The sequence below is a fragment of the Dipodomys merriami genome, unplaced genomic scaffold (genome assembly GCF_024711535.1).
Source record: "Dipodomys merriami isolate MVZ:Mamm:240054 unplaced genomic scaffold, mDipMer1.0.p SCAF_36, whole genome shotgun sequence".
Lineage (NCBI taxonomy): Eukaryota > Metazoa > Chordata > Mammalia > Rodentia > Heteromyidae > Dipodomys > Dipodomys merriami.
The window spans coordinates 12,526,197-12,548,015 of record NW_027205159.1 but is presented as its reverse complement, the minus strand read 5'-3'; positions in this window follow the sequence as shown (position 1 = coordinate 12,548,015).

Below are 21,819 nucleotides of genomic sequence, written 5' to 3'. Positions count from 1 at the left end.
GGCTGTCCTTCTCTCACTCTTAGCCTTGGCATGATGAAGCTTAGGACACAGTCTGTGCCCTTGAGCACAAGCAGTGACCTGCTCACTGCAGAGGACTCTGGTGACCTGCTGGGGACAGCACTGATCCTGCAGCCTTGTCTCATCTCCCACAACTGGACATGCTGTGTGCACATGTTCCCTTAAGGGCTGGAAGTCACAATATAGCTTAGGTTAATACTGAGCTGGTAAATCCCTCCACCACAGCCAAAGATGAGAATTATTTGAAAAGCACTAGTTTTTCATATTAACTATCCAATTTGTAGTGTTCAAATCCAGTAGGCAAATGATAGAGAAGAAAATGGAATCAGAATGAGTATTTATTAAATGATATGATGCATTATCATACCATTAGCCAAAGGAGCCATATGGCTGCCTGTGCAAATCCATGGTTTTTGCTGCAATATTCCTAAAGGGTATCAGAAATGCTTGGCTCAGAGAGCACAACAGTGACTTACTATCCTGACTTCTCTAGCTTCTTGCTCTCATATTGACTCAGAAAAGCTGTTGTGCAACTCATAAAAAAGGCTACACGTGACAGTTCTGCTGCACCAGGCTGGGTGGTTTTTGTTCAGGGCTCTATCAGTATGAGAGGAACATGTGTATGTTGAAAGCAGTAATAAACACCAACGTCCTCAGCCTCCACCCTGCTGATTTTCAATGTGAAATCTGTGCCTGACCCACTGCCACTGAAACTGTCAGGGACCCCAGAATATTGGTTGGAAACCAAATAGATTAGGGTTTGTGGAGACTGGCCTGGCTTCTGTAGGAACCAGTACAAATAGGTGTTTCCATCACTATATAAGAGACTCTGAGTGGACCTACATGAGATGGAGACTGGCTCTCCCAGAGTGACAGGCAGAGAGAGTGGAGTCTGAGTCAATATAACATCTTCACTGGATCCTAAAATAATTACAAAAGTGGACAGGGTTAATTATTAGCATCATGAGACATTTTCACAATTACCTTACTGCAGGCTATAATTTTTTTTATTTTTGTTTCATCCAACAAAGTGTTCATTAAACACACACACACACACACACACACACACACACACACACACACACACATCAGAATTTGTAAAACAGCATGGGTTTTTGCTCCTTCTGGAATCTTCCTCACTCTCAAAGACACATATGCCACATTTCCATTCAAGAGGGCAAATGTGCAGGAGTGGACATAACACACAAGGGGAGCAGAGCTCAGCCCCTCCCCATCTGCTTCCTCAGCTCTAGTATGTTCTTACCTGATACCCAGAGCATGAGCAGCCCCAGGAGCTGAACAGGGCACCTCATTTTGAGAGTAAGCAGTGCTGGTCAGTCCAAGCAAGCTTAGAGCTGAGCTTTTATGTTGGACTTGCAGGGAAGTTCCTCCCTAGGGAGTAATATGCAAATATCCTGGTAGGTGCAGTGGTGAGAGACAAACTGTCAGGTGAGATGGAAACAGACACCAGAAGGGTGGGGCCTCTCCTGTGAGCAAATGACATTAACTGGGACCAAGTAAAGCAAGAGAAATCTAATGTGTGTTCCCTAGAAAGGGAATGCCTTCATGATTCCCCCTACTTTTGTCTGCTGCCTAATTCTTCAACCCTTTCTGTTATGCTTTACAGTTTTCTTTATAAGGATGCATTTCCATAAATACTGAGTCATTCTTATTTATTTTCTAGATATTTGTTTAAAAGTTTAGATCTGGTCATTTTATTTTGCTTAGTACATGTAATGTAGAGAGCAAAAATAAATGTACAATGTTTAGCACAGATACACAATTCAGACAAACAATGGAATTCAGTATCCTATTGAGCTCTTTTCCTCTCATAGGTTCAGCGCCCTTCCTATCACTTCCTTTGGTTCTGAAAGGCTTCTTGTTCTGCCAGAGTATGTCTGCACATACCAATTTCCCTTCATTTGCAGTTAGTAAAACAATGGGTTTTTTTCTTGCCTTCAATTTTTAAGGTATGGGGTTATCTATACAGTATTCTTCGTTTGCTTTTCTTTTCTATTGATTGTCACATATACCATTCTACTATATTCTAACCTCAAATGTTAATGTTAAAATTAATCCAGGATTTTATTGAATTTTCCTGTGCAAATAAGCATAATATTCTTCAAGATTTTCTTTTCCTGTATAACAGCTTTTTATATGTGTTTACCTGATTGTGATTCAGTAGAACTCTTTAATGTAAAAATACATCTCATTTTAAGAGTTATTTTTCAAATATTTTTGCCTTATTTTTATCTTTTGCTTCATACTTTTTTATACACAATCTTACCATAGTAATCACTAAGTTAAACTATAATTCTCTGAGGACTTATCTGTTCATTTTTTTATTGATTTTTTACTAAAAAACTTATATTGTTATATATTCACTGATTCTTCTGCCATAATCAAGTCATAACATATCTATTTAGTGCATTGTTCCATTGGGTTCTAGAATTCCCAAACCTGATTTTTACACCAATGTAAATTTTTGCCTTACTTCTCCTCTACCTGTCCTTTTCCTCCTCTGTATTCTTTCTAGGCAGTTTATCTTACTGGCCAAATTTGTATGTTTAAAAATTCAAACTTGCATTTGTTTCCCCTTTCTCTCTCACATGCTCAGGATGGGGAAAACAAGTTTAACATACTTTCAACCCAAACAGACAGTCACCTCTCATCCCAGGAAGTTATTAAATCTCTGTCAGACAAACACAGAACTAAAGAGATGAGAAAACAGTAAACCAAGAGATAAGAACCAATTGTGCTACCATTTAGTCTTGAGATGGACATCTTTCATGTAGCCTGGAGCAGACCCCTTGAACAGCCTCTTAAAACTGGGACGTTTTCTCTAATTAGTAGGATAATAGAGCTTTGATTTCAAATCTTCATTGTTCTTCTCATTTGACATGTGTCAAATACTAAGCCTTATTTTCTTTTTCCTCAACATACTGCTGTCATTTTTTTTTTGTGAATTAGCTTTTTGAATTCAAGGGACCAAACTTTGGAAACACAACAACATAGAAACTCTTTTGAGAGAAAGAAATAACTTAACAAAAAGATGAGTGAAAGTGTAAACCATCAAAATCATTTTGATACAAAAGCAAACATTCCAAACACAAGCAATCCTTGGGAAAATGTGTCCATTCTTGTGGTCAAGTGGGAAGAAGCAACCTGAAAACTTCCTTCCTCCTTGTAACAGAATTGGAGGGACACAATATTGATTAGAGGGATATAAATTGTCAATCATCTTCTATGGATGTCATTCTTTATTTAGGCATAACATTCTTGAATATTTTTATTCTGAATAATCTAGGACTAGAGCTAAATGAGTTAGTGAGATGTAGTCTTCAGTGGGATGTTAGTGACTCTGAACTGGAACTCCACCACCATTTCTGTCATTTGAAGGCCTGGAAATCCTCCATGCCAATGCTTCCTAGGTTGCACTAGAGAGACTTCAATGTCACTGGACTTGGGGCTCCAGAGATTCAGTTAGTCTTTATTGTGTTATATTTTCTGTTTACTCTTTGTTTATGAGGCATGATAAAAGCAAACATCCTAAATTTTGAAAGCTGGAAGAAGGAAAAGGGAAAGATAAGGAAAGTTAATCACTTAAAAGTTAAAGGCCCAAAGAATGAAAGTTTGACAAAAGCTTTCTGAAAGTTAATTGAAATACTAAAACCTGAGTAGCCACCCACACATAACTTAGAAATCTTTAGTAACAATGAATTTATAGACTGCTAACCCCAATCATTCCCTAAACACCAAATATATTGTTTACAAAGAGCCACACTTGGCCTCTGTATGTACAATCTAACTTCTCTCATTTCTAGCTAATATAGAATTATTGCAAGAGTGAAGGTTGACAAAAATGCTCATGGTGTTTAGATCCAAAGAAAAATGATCCTACTTCTATTCAGTATTGTCACTAATGGATATAGGAACTTATCCTAGGATGTGATGTTTTTCTTTTTTTATGTGTCATGACTCAATAAACCATTTGATTTCACAGAAACTAAAGTCCCAGTGCTTTAGAGCTTTAACAGGCAGTATCTCTTTTTCTGGCTAATGTCTTCCCTGGTCATTGTTGGAATGTATTGGACAGAAAGAAATGATGGTCAAAGAGGAAAGCTTGTCTTCAAATTCTCAGTTCCAGTTGGATCTCATCTTCTTCAATTGTTAATCTCCTGGGATCTGGGAAACACCTGCTTGATGGTCTGTTATCTTCCCTAAACCATGGATTTCCTAAATCATGTACTTTCATGACCATATTTGAATAAAAAGAAAACCTTTTCTTTTGTCATGAGATGAGCACTATGTATGAAGATGAGAATGGTGCTTGACATACTATTTTGCTTCCTGGTTCCAAAAAAAGGAAAGAATACAAAATTTTTTAGGAATTCTTCAGTGTTCTTATGATGTACTATTTAATGTCTCAGCTCTTATTCCTCAATTACATTTCTGGTCACAGAGATCTGGGGTGTTGTAGATGAAAATTGTATGATTGGTACTTCTTTAATTTATAATTTTAATTCATTACTTGAGAAATAAAATTCTAACCTTCATTATATCAAATTATGTTCACCTGGATATTCTAGAATAATATTTGTATATTATTTTTAATAAATTACCTACTGAAGATGAATGGATCAAGAAAATGTGGTATATATACACAATGGAATTCTATGCCTCCATCAGAAAGAATGACATTTCCCCATTTGTTAGGAAATGGAAAGGTTTGGAAAAAATTATATTAAGTGAAGTAAGCCAGGCCCAAAGAAGCATAGGTCCCATGGTTTCCCTTATTTGCAATATCTAGTATAGGTATGAGCCAAGCGGAAAAGGTCAGATAATGTGATGTTAGGAAAATGAACCCTTAAATATGTATTTTAATGTTTTCGTTTCTTTCATGCATGTGTTTCTAACGCATTTACAAGATTATTTCTTTGTTGCTTTGTATGTCCCTCCCCCACAGTGTAACCCCCGCTTTCATTATATTTGATGTCAGTATAACATGTGGAGGAGATGGGGACAAACAAGTCGTTTAAGGATTCAGGTGGACCTGTTGCAACAATGAGAAGTACAAAATGTCATGTCAAAACCAGCTTTACAATGTCGGTGTGTGGGGGGGGAGGGGGGTATAATTGGGTGGGGGGAGGGGGGTAAAATTGGGTGGGGGGAGGGGGGAGGCGGGGAAGGGAAGTGAAGGGTAAACAAAGGAGGAGGCTGCAATGCTTGGTAAGAAAAGTATGCATTATCCTGCCCATGTAATTGTAGCCCCTCTGTACAGTATGTTCCCAAATAAAATAAAATACAATTAAAAAAAAATAAATTACCTACTGACCCGACTGTAAGGCTAGCTAATCATTCACGAGACTGGATTCTTATTCACAAATATTCTCTCTGCCTTTCACATTTTCCTTTTCCTCTTAAAGAATCATAATTTCACCTTCCTTTATTTTTTTCATCATATATTTCTTTTGTATATGTGTAAGTTTGATATAGTACCCCAAGTGAGAATTAACAAAATGAAGGAAGTCATGCTTAAAGAAAAATCACATTTCTAATCCTTCTGTCACATTGCTAGGTATCAATGCTTGTAGTTTAGGATTTTTTTCCTGCTTATATTAGAATACCAAATCGTTTTTCTTCTACTTTATATGAAATATATTCCAAAGACTTCTTCAATTTATTAACAATATGGACTTGTTTTTGTTTTTTTTCTTTTTGGTCGGTCATGAGGCTTGAACTCTGGGCGTGGGCGCTGTCCCTCAGCTCTTCAGCTCACCGTGAACGCTCTACCACTTGAGCTACAGCACCATTTCTGGTTTTCTGGTGTTTTATTGGAGATAGGAGTCTCATGGTCTCTCTTGCCTGGGCTGGCTTTGAACCGCTATCCTCAGATCTCAGCCTCCTGAGTAGCTAGGATTACAGGTGTGAGCCACCAGTGCCCGGCAACAATATATACTTGTATCATTCCATAGCTGTTCACAGAAAGCATCCTTCTTTTACAGTGGAAAAAAAATCCATTGTGTGTGTGTCTATGTATGTGTGTATATGTGCATGTGTGTGTGTACAGGTGTGTGTATGTATGATCAGAGAGAGAGAGAGCAAGAGAGAGATGATTGTTCAGTCACACTTTATGTACATGCGTTTTGTTTGTTGCCAATATTTTTCCTAGGGTCAAGAAGTTTATCATCAAGGGCATTTTTTGAAATATATGGGATATATGTTAAATGATAAAATCATGCTGCTTTGTAGATTTTGTCATGTTTTGTTTATCATTTTTAGAATTGTCTCTTCAGATGTTCTGTCTATTATTATTTCCATTCTTTGCATTAACTTTTGAAAAAGTTGCTGCAGGTTAAGATGTAAACCAAGAGAGTCTGGAGGAAGATGGCAGAGGAGAACATAGGGGCTAAATAAGCTCTCAGGTAGAAACCAGTTTTACTGTTCCAGTGGCAAATCTAAGGCTAGAGTCACACCAAGTATGCCATCATAGAACAAAGAGTTTGGCCAGAGAGGAAAACTTCAGGCAGCTTGGTTCCAGAGACAGAGTCGAACACTCTAGGGTCTGTGGCAGTGGCAGCAGCAGCTGCTACCGTGGCCACCATATCTACAGCCGGAGTCCAGGACAAAGGCACCAGAAGCAGTGTAAAAGCAGATTCTACTCTCCACAAGCAAGAACTGACAAAGAGTGAAAATCTTCATCCTGCTGACCATAGATAGTCACATACGGTAGATGGCCCAAAAACCAAGGGAAAGGTGCGAGTACCCTCAAGACATCCTCAACCTTCTCATAGAGCAGCAGTGGAATGGTAGCTCATCCCTCAGCCCTGGAGAAGAACTCCATGTTTGATTTTGAGAAAGACCAGGCCAGAGTAGCTAACATTTAGCTCAGGCCTTAGAATCAGGAGCCATTCAACAGGTCATAGGAAACTGACCTGTGGGTCTCAGCTCAATCCTTGCGGAAAGTTGTCTTTCCCAAGCAGAGGGAGCTCCACCTGGGCAGGGCAGACTTTCCCTCAGTGGGTAAATAGACCCAGAGGCTAACCTACCCATGCAGCATAGGCAGCAACTCCAGCTGCTGGAGGGTAAAAGTAAAACAATTAGAAACTTGTTTCACGTAAATCCTGAGAATAGCTCCAGGCTGGCCTGCTTGACTCTCTCAGGAGCTAGCCCATCAGGGATAAAGCTACTGATTGCTGACTTTCCACAGCGCTGCCTAGAACCTAGCTCCTGCACAGCAAGTCTAAGCTGGAGAAAACAGCCACATGCCTCTTTTGTGATAGTCAAAGTAGATCATCCTCCCACTGAACCAGCATGAGAGGATTGTCGTAAATACTCCGGTAAGGCAGAGCTTCATTTTGCCTGTTGAAACAAGGTGATTTAAGAAACTAACCAAACCACAGGAAAACCAAACACTACAAGTAAAACAAAGACTCCACCAAGATACTGGTTACAGACACAAGGGAGACACAAGATTCCTCCCATCAAAAAAAAATGAAGAACTCTTTTTTTTTTCTGCCTAGTTTTGTTAAAAAGTTTTTTGGTTTAAAAACCTGTTGTTTGAATATTACACTTAATGGGGAAAAACTACAACCAATTCTCCTAAAATCAGGAACAATGCAAGGATGCCCACTGTCTACACTCCTCTTCAGTATAGTCCTGGAATCCTTAGCCAGGGCAATAAGGCAAGAAAAAGACATTGAAAAGATCTGCAGAGGGAAGGAAGAAGTTAAAGTATCCCTTTTCGCAGATGAGATGATAATCTACTTTCATGATCCAAAAACTCCATCCCCAAATTCTTAGAAATTATAAACCACTTCAGCAAAGTAGCAGGATACAAAAACAACCGACAAAAATCAGTCACCTTCCTGTACACCGACAATGGACAAGTACAGAGGAAAATAAAGGAAGCAATCCCATTCACAATAACACCCCCAAAAATAAAATATTTAGGATTTAACCTAACCAAAGATGTAAAAGAACTATTTAATGAAAACTATAAAAACTTAAAGAAATTTTAGAGGACACTAAAAAATGGAAAGACCTTCCATGCTCTTAGGTAGCAGACTTAACATAATGAAAATGGACATACCGCCAAAATTAATACACAAATTCAATGCAATTCCTAAAAACCCAATGTCATACATTTCTGAAATACAGAAAATGGTCCAAAAATTCATATGGAACAACAAATGTCTTAGAATATCCAAAACAATTCTAGCCAAAAAGTCAATATGGGAGGGATCTCAATGCTGGACTTCAAACTCTACTATAGAGCCATACTAACAAAGACAGCATGGTACTGGCACAAAAACAGACCCGAAGACCAATGGAATAGAATAGAAAATCCAGAAATAAAACCACACACCTATAATCAGATGATATTTGACAAAGGAGCCAAAGACATTCAGTGGAAGAAACTGATGCTGGGAAAACTGGGAGACTACGTGCAGAAAATTAAAGTGGACCCCAGCCTATCACCATGCACCAACATCAACTTAAAATGGATTAAAGACCTTAACATCAAACCTGAATCTCTAAAACTACTGTAGGACAGAGTAGGAGAGACTCTTGAATTTATAGGCACAGGCAGGAACTTCCTGAACAGAGTCCCAGGGTCACAACAAACTGGACAGAGACTGGACAAAGAAGCCCTAAACATAGAAAATCAAAAGGATCACAATAAAGGCCAAGAAACAGCCCCCAAAGAGAATCCAAGAAGCACATGGTGTCTTGTACATCTCATTGTTACAGTGAGTCAACCTATATCCTTATTTCAGCTTTTTGTTATTTCCCTTAACTTCCCAAATTAGAAAAATTTATAAACAAGATTCAGGGCACTGGAATTAAATATAGGGAAAACGCAGGTTATACCATGGGGAAAGACCATAACAAGAAACAAAAAAAATCAAGTAGTACATTATAAATACATTAAAAACAACAGCAAGAAATATAGTGTCCCTATCTTGGGGTTCATTTCACTTAGCATCAAGTTATATGGTCATATGTACATAGCTCGTGACCTTTTCTGCTTGCCCTAGACATATACTATTTATTGAAAATAATGGACACCATGGAACCTATGTTTGTTTGGCCTGGTTTACTTCACTTAATATAATTTTTTCCAAGTCTTTCCATTTCCTAACAAAGGGGCTGGTCTCATTCTTTCTGTTGGAGGCATAGAATTCCATTGTGTGTGTGTGTGTGTGTGTGTGTGTGTGTGTGTGTGTGTGTGTGTGTGTGTGTGTGTGTGTGTGTGTGTGTGTGTGTGTATTACAATTTTTGGATCCATTCATCTACTGAGGGGCATCTAGGTTGGTTCCATATCTTAGCTATGATATATAATGCTTCGATAAACGTAGTTTTTCTGGTAGCTTTAGTACAGCCTTGTTTGTGATCATTTGGGTAGATGCTCAAAAGTGTGATTGCTGGGTCATAGGAGACCTCTATTTGTACTCTTTTGAGGAACCTTCAGAATGATTTCCAGAGTGGTTGGACAAGTTTACGATCCCACCAACAATGCAGTAGCTTTCCCTTTTGGCCACATCCCCTCCAGCATCAGTTGTTATTAGATCTCCTTTTTCCTTTAAAATTTTTATTGTAAAAATACTGTACAGAGGGGTTACAGTTACATGAGCAAGGTAATGAGTACATTTCCTATCAAGTATTGTTTCCTCCTCCTTTTTATTCCCCTACCATCCCTTCCCTCCCACCTCCACAACTACCCCTCCCCCCACCCTTATGCATCTCAGTGTTTCAATGGGTCAACCTGTATCCCTATTTAAGTTAAGCATTTCATTTTTTCTCTTGACCTCTCCTTATTAGAGAAGTATGAATACAGGGTGAAGAGCATCGATATCAAATGTAGTGAAAATAGTGGTTATAATGTGGGAGAGGAACATACAAAGAAACATAAAAATCACATGGTACATAATAAAAAATGTTAGAAACATAGCAAGAAAGAAAAAAAAAATTGTTTCCCAATGTTTGGGTTTATTTCACTTAACATCATGACCTTTTCTATTTGTCCTACACGTGTACTAGTTATTGCATAAAAGTGAATCCATGGGACCTATATTTCTTTGGGCCTGGCTTACTTCACTTATTATAAATCTTTCCATTTCCTAAGAAATGGAGCAATGTCATTCTTTCTGATGGAGGCAAGGTGGGCAAAGTGTGTCTTTTTAAGGCAGCAGATAGGAGCATCTTGCTTTATGATCCAACTAGACAGTGTTATTCACTTAATTGGAGAGTTAAGTCTATTAAAAAAATTGAGATTTACGACTGAGAGGTGTTTGGTGGTTCCTGCCATGTTATGCACATTCTTGGGGGCTGTGCCAACTGGACTTTTCCTGTGCTTCTTGGATTCTCTGTTTGGGGGCTGTTTCTTGGCCTTTACTGTATGTTAGGACTTCTTTAATTATCTTTAGTAGGACTGGTTTTTATGTCCATTATATATATATATATATATATATATATATATATATACATACATACACTATATACACAACAAAACAAAATGCACAATACAAAAAAATGGCATCTGAGGATGTCAAGGTATGAATACACCAGCATGTTACATTTTGCAATTGCTTGCTTCCACCTCTCCTCCAAACCAATAAATGAGTACAGGCCATTCTTCTCACAGAAGTGGTTTCCCCATTCCATTTTCTAAAGACAGTGTTTCATGTGAATATTAGCAAAAAGATACCTAAAAAGTGATATTTTACTATCTCTACATTTAACATACGTTGGGCACTTCTAAACATCTAGAGAGACTAGATGTTTTCCAGTAAGGACTCAGTCTGTCCACTATATACATGGCAGTCTTCACTGACTGCACACATGTGGCTAATTATAATCTGAAAAGTGTCTTCAAAATATGAACATTCTAGAACCTTTGTCCACCTACCCTGTGGGTTAGAATGCTCAGATTTTCAGAAGACCTTTTCTAGGAATTTTAGCACAGAACATACAAATCTACTAATTCTATTTTTGTAATACACTGGCAACCGCTCTAACATCTAGAAAGACTACATAAGTTCGGACTCCTTTGTCCTTTATAAACACTATGCACACAAGAAAGTAGAACGAAATGGGACAATTTTACCCTTCACTGTAAGCACTGGTGTGGCCTCTTCACATTTCTTTCATTGGGTACCAAGGCATAAGCACCATGCCTACAATTCCAGCAGTTAGCCATTTTCCCTTCCCCCCAAATGGCATTTAAAATACATCAGGCATTCAGCATATCCAAGGTCCTTAAGCACAGTCAGCTCTGCATACAGCAAGGGGGATGAGCTGCACAGAGATCAATGGTTGTCGCTGGAAAATGTCTTCGCCGGCCTCCTCTTCCTTCTCACAGGTCTTCTGTTCCATGTTCTCCAACCAGGGAACGGAACAAACGCGGAGGAGTGCGGCTCTGGCTGTGTCCCCTGAAGGTGGACTCACACCGCCATCCCAGGTCACTTCCAGAAGACGTTTCTATGGTCTTTACAAACCCATGGAGTTGACAGGTGCGACTTCCTGCGTCTCCTTTATCACAGGTTGGCAACCTCTTCCCATCCGGAATGCCAGATGGACAGACGGACGAAAGGTCGTCTTTGAGAAGGTTGGGGAAGCTGAGAGCAGCCTTTCCATACGATGGACACAGGCCTACCAGCGGCCCGCAAACCTTGGTGGGCTCCGGTGGGCACCTGTGTCACCCGTGGCCATAACTCTAACGTTTCTCCGCGGGCACCAGCCCAACTGCCCGGGTCGCCAACCGCTGCCCCTGCCGCCATCCCAGGCTCCGCTCACCTGCCAGGACCGTTAGGGCCTTCGTGTGGCCTTGTTGCGGGGTGCGGCCTCTCTGTGGGGCAGGGAGTTCACCCCAGGTCCCAGATCAGCAGCCTAGAATGCTGGCGAGCCTCCAAGGCTGCTTGCAGTCTCCGTCCTCCAGCCTGTGAAAGCCTCCACCATAGTCGCCTGCCTGCGCCATGCCCAACACCACGCAAGGGCGCTGCATCCTTGGTAGCTGGGCAAGGCCTTCGTCTGGACCCAGCAAAGTGGAGCACTGCCGCTATCAATCATTGTGGTAGGGCGCGGGAATGAGGGGAGCTTGCTGCCGCGAGTGCCCCCCCATGTCTGCAAGACAAAGATTGCATACAGGCCGATCCCGGGGCCCTCTGTTCAGCTTCAGGCCTGGGACAGCAAGGCACCGAGGGCCCAGGGAAGCAGGCCTTGGTCTGTCCCTCTCCCCGCTCTCAACCAGGTAGGACTGGTTTTATGGAGATATATTGCTTTAACAGTTATTTGATGTGGAAGGTTTTTATTTGTGCTCCCATTATGAAGGACAATTTTAGTGGGTGCAGTATTCTTGGTTGATCGTTGTGTGTCTTTAAGTCATGGAATACATCTTGTAGACTCTTCTTGCTTTATTTGTCTCTGCTGAGAAAGCTGCAGTCATTCTGATTGTTTTCCCTTTATAGGTGGATGGTCGTTTCTCCCTGACAGCTTTAAGGATCCTTTTTGGTCTCACTTGATCTTGTGCAGACTACAATGTGGGATGAACTGTTCTGGTCTGGTCTATTTGGGGTTCCAAAGGATTCTTGTATCTGAATGGGCCTATCTTTTTGGATGTTTGGGAAGGTCTCTTTTAAATAAGATCCTGTTAAATAAGTTTACTAGTCCTCTAACTTCTGTCTCTAGGCCCTCCTCTACATCCATTAGCCTTCAATTAAGCCTTCTGATGGTGTCTTCTAAATCTTTTATAGATCTATCATATTTCTTGGATTTGTCTTCAGTACTATCTGTTCTTTTTCTATAATGTCTAGGCTCTCTTCAATCCCAGAGATTCTATCTTCTGCATGGTGTAACCTACTGTGAAGATTTTCTACTTTGTTTTTTATTTCCTTTCCTTCTAATTGGTCAGATTTGATGGCTTCAAATTCTCTTTTGGAGCTTGGTTTTAGATCTTGCATAGACTTCTTTCCCTCCTTCATTTGTTTTTCAGTGTTCATTCTCAAATCCCTTAGTTGATTGCTTATAGTTTCACTGGACTCCCTTTCCTTCTGTTGGGCTTCATTCAGCACTCCTTTTGTGTACTCCATGGATTACTCCAGCTTTCTGTTTGTGGATCCCATGATACCTCTATTAATCTTTGTGTATTCCCATCCTGCTCATGCAATTCCTCTATTAATCTTTGATTAGCCTCCTCACTCTTACGAAATTCCTGTATTAATTTTTGGTTAGCCTCATCATCCCTTCCATGCTCACGCATTTTCCTGTCATGATCACACAGAGTCCTTTGCAGGCTTGCAATCTTTTCATTCAGCATGTTTACCAGTAGTGTTTGTAGAGGATTTTGGAAACTGCCTTTTGTATTATTCATTAGGTGCTCTGTTGCCTGATTATCATGGGCCGGAGTTGAGATACCTAGACTTGCCTTTTTTCTTTTGTTTCTCTGGCTTGTTCAGCCCATTTGGGTATGAAAGCCAAACCAATTCTGAGACAGAAGACTATTTTAAAGCAAGCATCAACCAGAGTCCTGCAGTTGCATAGACTGACACAGTCAAAATGTGTACAGTTGCAATCTAGTTCAAGAATAAACTAGGGATCAATGGACAAAGAAAAATCAAAGAAGGAGTCAGCAGACTGGAAATTAATAGGTTTAGGGAGACTTGTGAGTAGAATATAAGATCAGAGGAATGTAGTGATGCAAAGTGAGAGAAAAAATATAACCAATACCTAAATTCAGAGAAAGGGAAGGGATAGAAGGAAAGGAGAAGAGAGATAAAAAAAGGAAAAATTTAAAATTTAAAAATGAAACACTTTAAAATTATTTAAGCATAAAGACATATTACTTCAGTTAAATCAGTTGAGACTGACAGTTTGTGAGTTGAGTAATTGATATCTGAATTAAGTATGCACACAATGAAGGATAAATTCTTATAATTGAAGACAGGTATATATCTGGGGATGAACAAAACAGCAATTAAGGCAAAAAAACTCAAAAATCCTAAAGGACCAAAATAGAAAAGATTATAAAGAGAATTTTAAAAAGAAACAAAAACAAAAACAAATAAATGTAAAATTAAAATGATGAAAAAACAACCAACAGTTTTTTTTTCAAATTCTTTATTGTGATTAAGTGATTACATAATTTCCCTAATTTCAGAGTATTGTGGAATAGTGATGCTAGTTAAAGTCACAAACACATTCTAACTTTCCTGGGGCAAATTGTCTGTCGTGGTCAATAACATTCATGAGTTCTATGAGCTTTGACAATACAGTTATATCTTCCACATTGGGTTATATGTACCTTTCTTTTGTTTTACATAGAGTCAGCTGTTTCCTCTTTCCCACTCGTTCCCTCCCTCCCATCACTGCCATTGAGTTGCTTAGTTCATTTTGATCAATGACCAGTGTAGCTGATGGGTCTGGTTGTTTTATGTTTTTCCCTGATTCCCTCTAGTTCTCTGTCTTTTTCCTGGTTTCCCTCTGGTGTGCACATATATACAATATATGTGATCAGCAGCATAGTGTTATTTAGTAGTGATTTGACCAGATGAGTGGAAGTCCTTTGTTTCCTTTTTTTTTTGTTCTTCTTAATGTGATATTTATTTTGAACTTTTTTTATTGTGAGTTCTTTGTTTCTTAAGCCTTGTCAACTTTGTCGTATCACCTTTACATTTTGGATTTAACATCTACTTATCAGGGAGTCCATGTGCCATTTGTCTCTTTACTTACCTCCCTCAACATGATTTCTTCTAGCTCCATCCATTTCCATGCAAATACCATTATTTTGTCCTTTTTAATGAGTGCATAATGTTCCATTGTGTATAGATACCACAGTTTTTGGATCCATTCATCTGTGATGGGACATCTGGGTTACTTCCATATCCTGGCTATTGTGAACAGTGCTGCAATAAACATGGAAGTGCATGTGTCCTTTTATACTGGTTCCTGTTGTTCAGGATAGATGCCTAGAAGTGGTATGGCTGGGTCATAGGGGAGGTCAATATTTAGCTTTCTGAGGACACTCCAGACTGATTTCCAAAGTGGTTGTATAAGTGTACATTCCCACCAGCAGTTCCTCTTTCTCCGCATCCCCTCCAGCATTTGTCATTGGCTGACTTGAGGATGTGGGCCATTCTGACTGGGGAAAGGTGGTATCTCAGGGTTGTCTTGATTTGCATTTCCTTTACAAACAGGGATGGTGAACATTTCCTCATGTGTTTCTTTGCCATTTTTAATCTCTTCTTCTGTTCTCTCTTTACTTCCCTTGCCCATTTAGAAATTGGGTTGTTAGGTTTGGGAGGGATTAGTTTTTTTAGTCCCCTGTATATACTGGATATTAACCCCATGTCTGATATATTGCTGGCAAATATTTTTTCCCAGTTAGTTGGTTATCTTTCTTTTTTGGATCCGGTCATGGGGCCTGAACTCTGGGCCTGGACACTGTCCCTCAGCTCTTCATCTCAAGGCTAGCACTCTACCACATGAGCCACAGCACCACTTACGGCTTTTTAAAAAAAAATTTTCTGCTTATTTGGTGCTGAGGAATCAAACCCAGGGCCTCACGCATGCAAGGCAAGCACTCTACCACTGAGCCAACTTCCCAGCCCAGTTGGTTATCTTTCTAGCTTGGTTGCTATAATTTTAGATGTGCAGAAACTTTTTAGTTTAAAGTAGTCCCATTTGTCCAGTCTCTGTCCAATTTGTCCAATTTGGGACTCTGTTTAGGAAGTTCCTGCCTGTGCCTATAAATTCAAAAGTCTCTCATACTCTGTCCTGTAGTATTTTCAGAGATTCAGGTTTGATGTTAAGGTCTTTAATCCATTTTGAGTTGATGTTGGTGCATGGTGATAGGCTGGGGTCCACTTTTACTTTTCTGTAAGTAGCCTACCAGTTTTCCCAGCACCAGTAGTTGAAGAAGCTGCTTCTTCCACTGTGTGTCTTTGGCTCCTTTGTCAAATACCAGCTGACTATAGGTGTGTGGTTTTATTTCTGGATCTTCTATTCTATTCCATTGGTCTTCAGGTCTGTTTTTGTGCCAGTACCATGCTGTCTTTGTTAGTATGGCTCTATAGTAGATTTTGAAGTCTGGTATGGAGATTCCTCCCATGTTGACTTTTTTGCCTAGAATTGTTTTGGATATTCTAAGTCTTTTTTTTGTTCCATATGAATTTTTGGACTGTTTTCTGTATTTCAGAAATGTACATCATTGGGTTTCTAATAGGAATTGCATTGAATTTGTGTATCAATTTTGGCAGTATGCCCATTTTCATTATGTTAATTCTGCTATCTAAGAGCATGGAAGGTCTTTCCATTTCTTCTTTTGTTCAGGAGGAGAATAAGTTTATTTACCTAACTTCTGCTCACCCCACTGACCCCATGCATGGTGGAGAAGCATGGCTGAAAAGGAGGGAAGGGAGGAGGCGCGACCGACCTCTGGGCCAGGACTTATCTAGGCCAGGGACAGGAAAAGGTGTGGCCAGGTGGGGGGAAAGGTATGCCACACTGGATCTGGATGTGACCTCAGGGTTTGGGACTCTCCTAAGGTCAGATGGGAGGCATGTGACCAGAGGTGTTCCAGGATGTGACCTAGCAGGAGGAGAAGGTGACTGCTTCCAGGTCTGTCAGTTACCTAGGTAACAGATACTGGGCAGAAACGTAGTCAAGAGGGAGGGAGGTATCCCTGTTCAGACCTTACATTCCAGCCTGTCATAATTATGAAAAAGGGCAAAGAATCTCTCTGGCTACTTCCTGCTGGCAAGGGGCATCGGCAGTAGGGGTATAAGGATGAGATGTGGTCCCCTCTGGGAGAAGGCAGCAGGCAGCAGCTGTCATGTGGTAGGTGTGAGTCCTTAGATGAATTCTAGAGGAAGCAAATATCATGGATGAAGTCTTCAGGATCTCATGAGGGAGAGAAGGGCATGGAAGAGGTCTTGGTCAGGATGGTCTAGGCAGGAGTGAGTCCTGTCTTCCAAGCTGGAAGCAGTGAACTGGATCTGGACTGCAGGTAGACTGGCTGGCACTGAACTACAAATCCAAACTGAACAAATTTTTCCCATGATGCCAAGATGGCACATCCACCACATGGTCAATGCGAGAGAGAGCACAGTAGAAAAGTGGTCTGGATGTGGATGTGAAGGCCAGCCATGGTGTTGGTGAAAAGTCTCCTGTGGTGTCTCCAGGCAGTTTGGTTTGCAAGAAAGGGGTGGTTAGGAAATTCTAACATTTCCAAATCAAAAACCCCATCCGAGTCACAGCACCATATGTAAAATATATTAAATAGGTAGGTTTCATTAGGTAGTTGATGAAGAGAATACCACAAGCTACTCAGGCAGAAGTTTATTTCCATAATTGCTGCCCTGGCATGCATGGTGGAAAGCATGGCTGTAAAGGAAGTGGGGGGGGGCAGTCTTTCCATTTCTTAGTGTCCTCTATAATTTCTTTAAGTTTTTATAGTTTTCATTAAATAGTTCTTTTACATCTTTGGTTAGGTTAAATCCTAAATATTTTATTTTGGGGGGTGTTATTGTGAATGGGATTGCTTCCTTTATTTCCTTCTCTGCTTGTACATTGTCAGTGTACAGGAAGTCGACTGATTTTTGTGGGTTGTTTTTGTATCCTGGTACTTTGCTGAAGTGGTTTATTATTTCTAAGAGTTTGGGGATGGGGTTTTTGGGATCATGAAAGTAGATTATCATCTCATCTGCAAAAAGGGATAGTTTAACATCTTCATTCCCTATGCAGATCTTTTTAATGTCTTTTTCTTGCTTTATTGCCCTGGCTAAGGGTTCCAGGACTATATTGAAGAGGAGTGTAGACAGTGGACATCCTTACATTGTTCCTGATTTTAGGATAATTGGTTGTAGTTTTTCCCCATATAATATTCAACCAACAGGTTTTTAAACCAAAAAACTTTTTAACAAAACTAGACAGGAAAAAGAGTTCTTCAATTTTTTTGAGGGGGTGAACCTTGTGTCTCCCCTGTGTCTGTAACCGGTCTCTTGGTAGAATCTCTGCTTTGCTTGTGGTGTTTGGTTTTCCTGTGGTTTGGTTAGTTTCTTAAATCAGCTTGTTTGAGCAGGCAAAATGAAGCTCTGCCTTACCTGAGTCTTTACTACCAAACACTTCTCAGTCCTTACTCTCAATATTAAGGGACTTAACTCCCCAATTAAGTGAAAAACACTGTCTAGTTGGAACAAAAAGCAAGATGCTTCTATCTGCTACCTTAAAGAGAAACACCTTGCCCACCTTGCCTCCATCAGAAAGAATGACATTTCCCCATTTCTTTGGAAATGGAAAGATTTACAATAAGTGAAGTAAGCCAGGCCCAAAGAAACATAGGTCCCATGGATTAGCTTTGTTGCAATAACTTGTACATGTGCAGGATAAATAGAAAAGATTAAAAGGTATGTACATGTGACCATTTAAGATGATGTTGAGTGAAATAAACCCAAAGATTGGAACACAAATTTTTTTCTTTCTTGCTATTTTTTCTAACGTATTTATTATGTACCATGTGATTTCTATGTTTCTATGTATGTTCCTCCCCCAAATTATAACCACTATTTTCACTGTATTTGATGTTAGTGCTCTGCATCTTTTATATACACTTCTCTAATTCGGAAAGGGGAAGGCAAAAAACAAAATGCTTAAATAGGGATACAGGTTGACTCATTATAACAATGAGATATACAAGGGTGGGGGGTAGTTGTGGAGGTGAAAGGGATGGGATGGTAGGGGAATAAAAAGGAGGAGCCAACAATGCTTGATAGGAAATGTACTCATTACCTTGCTCATGTAACTGTAACCCCTCTGTACAGTATTTTTACAATAAAAATTTTAATGAAAAAAAAGAAATCTAATATCAACTGATGCTGGAGAGGATGTGGCCAAAAGGGAACCCAACTGCATTGTTGGTGGGATCATAAACTTGTCCAACCACTCTAGAAATCATTATAGAGGTTCCTCGAAAGAGTACAAATAGAGCTCTCCTATGACCTAGCAATCACACTTCTGAGCATTTACCCAAATGATCACAAACAATGCTATACAAAAGCTGCCAGCACAACTATGTTTATTGCAGCATTATATACCATAGCTAAGATATGGAACCAACCTAGATGCCCCCCAGTAGATGAATGGATCAAAAAAATGTGATACACACACACACACACACACACACACACACACACACACACACACAATGGAATACTATGCCTCCATCAGAAAAAACAAGACCAGCCCCTTTGTTAAGAAATGGAAAGACTTGGAAAAATGATATTAAGTAAACCAGTCCAAACAAACATAGGTTCCATGGTTTCCCTTATTTTCAATAAATAGTATATGTCTAGGGCAAGCAGAAAAGGTCAAAAGCTAAGTACATATGGCCATATAACCTGATGCTAAGTGAAATGAACCCCAAGATAGGGACACTATATTTCTTGCTGTTGTTTTTAATGTATTTATAATGTATTATTTGAATTTTTGTTTCTTTTGTATGTTCTTTCCCCATTGTATAGCCCCTGTTTTCCCTATATTTAATTCCAGTGCCTGCATCTTGTTTATAAATTTTTCTAATTTGGAGAAGGTAAAGCAAATAACAAAGAGCTGAAATAAGGTTACACGTTGACCCACTTTAACAATGAGATGTACAAGACACCATGTTGAAAACAAACTTTTCAACTTGATGTGAGGGGTTGGGGAAGAGAGGGTGGGAAGGATGCTAGTGGAAGTAGGGTGGGAAGGGATGTTAGGGGATAAACAAAGGAGGAGGTAACAATGCTGGATAGGGAAATATAGTCATTAACTTAGTCATGTAGCTGTAACCCCTGAGTACACTACCTTTACAATAAAAATATATATTAAAAAAGATGGGAACCAATAATTTATATAATAATGTAATTTATTTGTTCATAGAGGTCTGTGTCCTTGTGTTTGTGTATGTATTTGTAGTATTTGGGGGCAAAATATTTATTTCATTTTGTCCATGACAACATATATGCAATTGAAATGTAGTTGTAATTGTCATATCCTTTTCTTACATATTTTGTGTTTCAAATAGTTACTTCATTATGTTTAATAGTAACAAGGTTCATAACTGTTTATTTGTGGCTGGACATGGTAACTCATGCCCATAATCCCAACCTAACTGGAGACAGAGTTTTTAAGATAGTGAGTAAAACCCATTCTGGAAGGCAGTGAGATCTATCTCAAAAGCACACAGAGGCAGGTGGTGCATATTTCTGTAACTTTGCAGGAGATGAATTAGAAGGATTTTAACAGAAGGCCAAGCTGGGTAATATCACAAGATGTCCTCTAAAAGAAACTATACTAAAAAACTATGGTGGTGTGGCTTAAGTTGTAGACCAATAACCAGGAAACCTTGAGTTCAAACACCAATAGAACCAAAAGTATTGTTTGAAATTCATTGTTTATCATTTACTACTATGCATATAATATCCTCAATACAAATCATGTTTTCAATGCCTTCTATTGCCTGTAAATTCATTTTTTTTTATTTTGGCACTAGTCAATGGTCTTGAATTCAAGGCCTCCTGCTCATTCAGGCTTGGATTTTTCACTCAAGGTTGGTATATTTCCACTTGAGCCACACTTCCAGTTCTGGCTTTTAATAGGGGATAAATGTTACAAGGATTTATCCAAAGATGGTTGAAAAATACTAAAGTGCTCTCTTCGCATGGCTGTCATGATAAATCTCCTTTTATCCTGCCCTTCACTATGTCTGTACTTGGCATTTGGGAGTGAGTAGCCAGACTTACTATAGCTAGGACTCTGTACTTTGAGAGGGAGGATGGTTAAAATCTGGATTCAAAATGATCTGTGTCCAGCATGGAGCTGTGCCTTTCATTCTGTTAAACTGAGAAACAGGGAGACACAAGCTTAGTCCATAGTTTAGTTAACTTTGCATGCACTGATTTGATATTTTAATTGATATATCAATATTGAACTGTAAGTTATCTTGACTGTATTTGCACAGAAACTTTCCAGTAAGTAATTACAGTTTTTATTCTCTGTGTCTTACAGTTCTTTTTGACAGTACTAGAGTTTGAACTAATGACCTTAGGCTTGGTAAGCTAGCACTCTTATCCATTGAGCCACACTCCCAATTGTTTTTGCCATAATTCATTGTTGAGATATAATCTGGCATATATGAAAAATTCCTGAGCTGGCCATAGACTATCTTTCTACTTCTATCTCCTATATATCTGAAGTTATAAGTATGCATCACTATGCCTGGAATTCTCATATCCTTCTTATGTGTTTTTTGACATCCCATGGCAGTGGCCATGGCATGTGTACTTGACAGGTGCAACTTTAAAAGCATACACTTACATGAGTTTCACCCAAAGTTATTTGAAGTGAAATTGTTCTTTAATATAAAATTAGACTAAATACAAAGAAAATTCTGGGAATTAAGATGAAAATCTTATCAACCAGTTCCTATAATCCTAAGAAACAGAAACACTAAAACTAAGTAACCACCTAAGCATTTACCCATTATAAAGTAACTGTTATGAACAACAAAAATAATCCCAGTGATCTCAGGCTCTCTGCTACTTAGCAGGCTGAAACCATGTTTATGTGGAATGTACCTTGGGTTTTTCCTGCTCCTTCAAGTTACGCTCATTGGATGGCCAAACTTGTCTGGGTGGACTGTGAAAGCAGGTCTTTGCTTTAGCTTACTTTCTCTGGCTCTTGATGATCTCCCTGTCCGTCTTCTAGTTTGCCAATGAAATTAATCTCTCCTTTTCCATCTAAAGCATGTGTCTCAAGAAAGCAGTT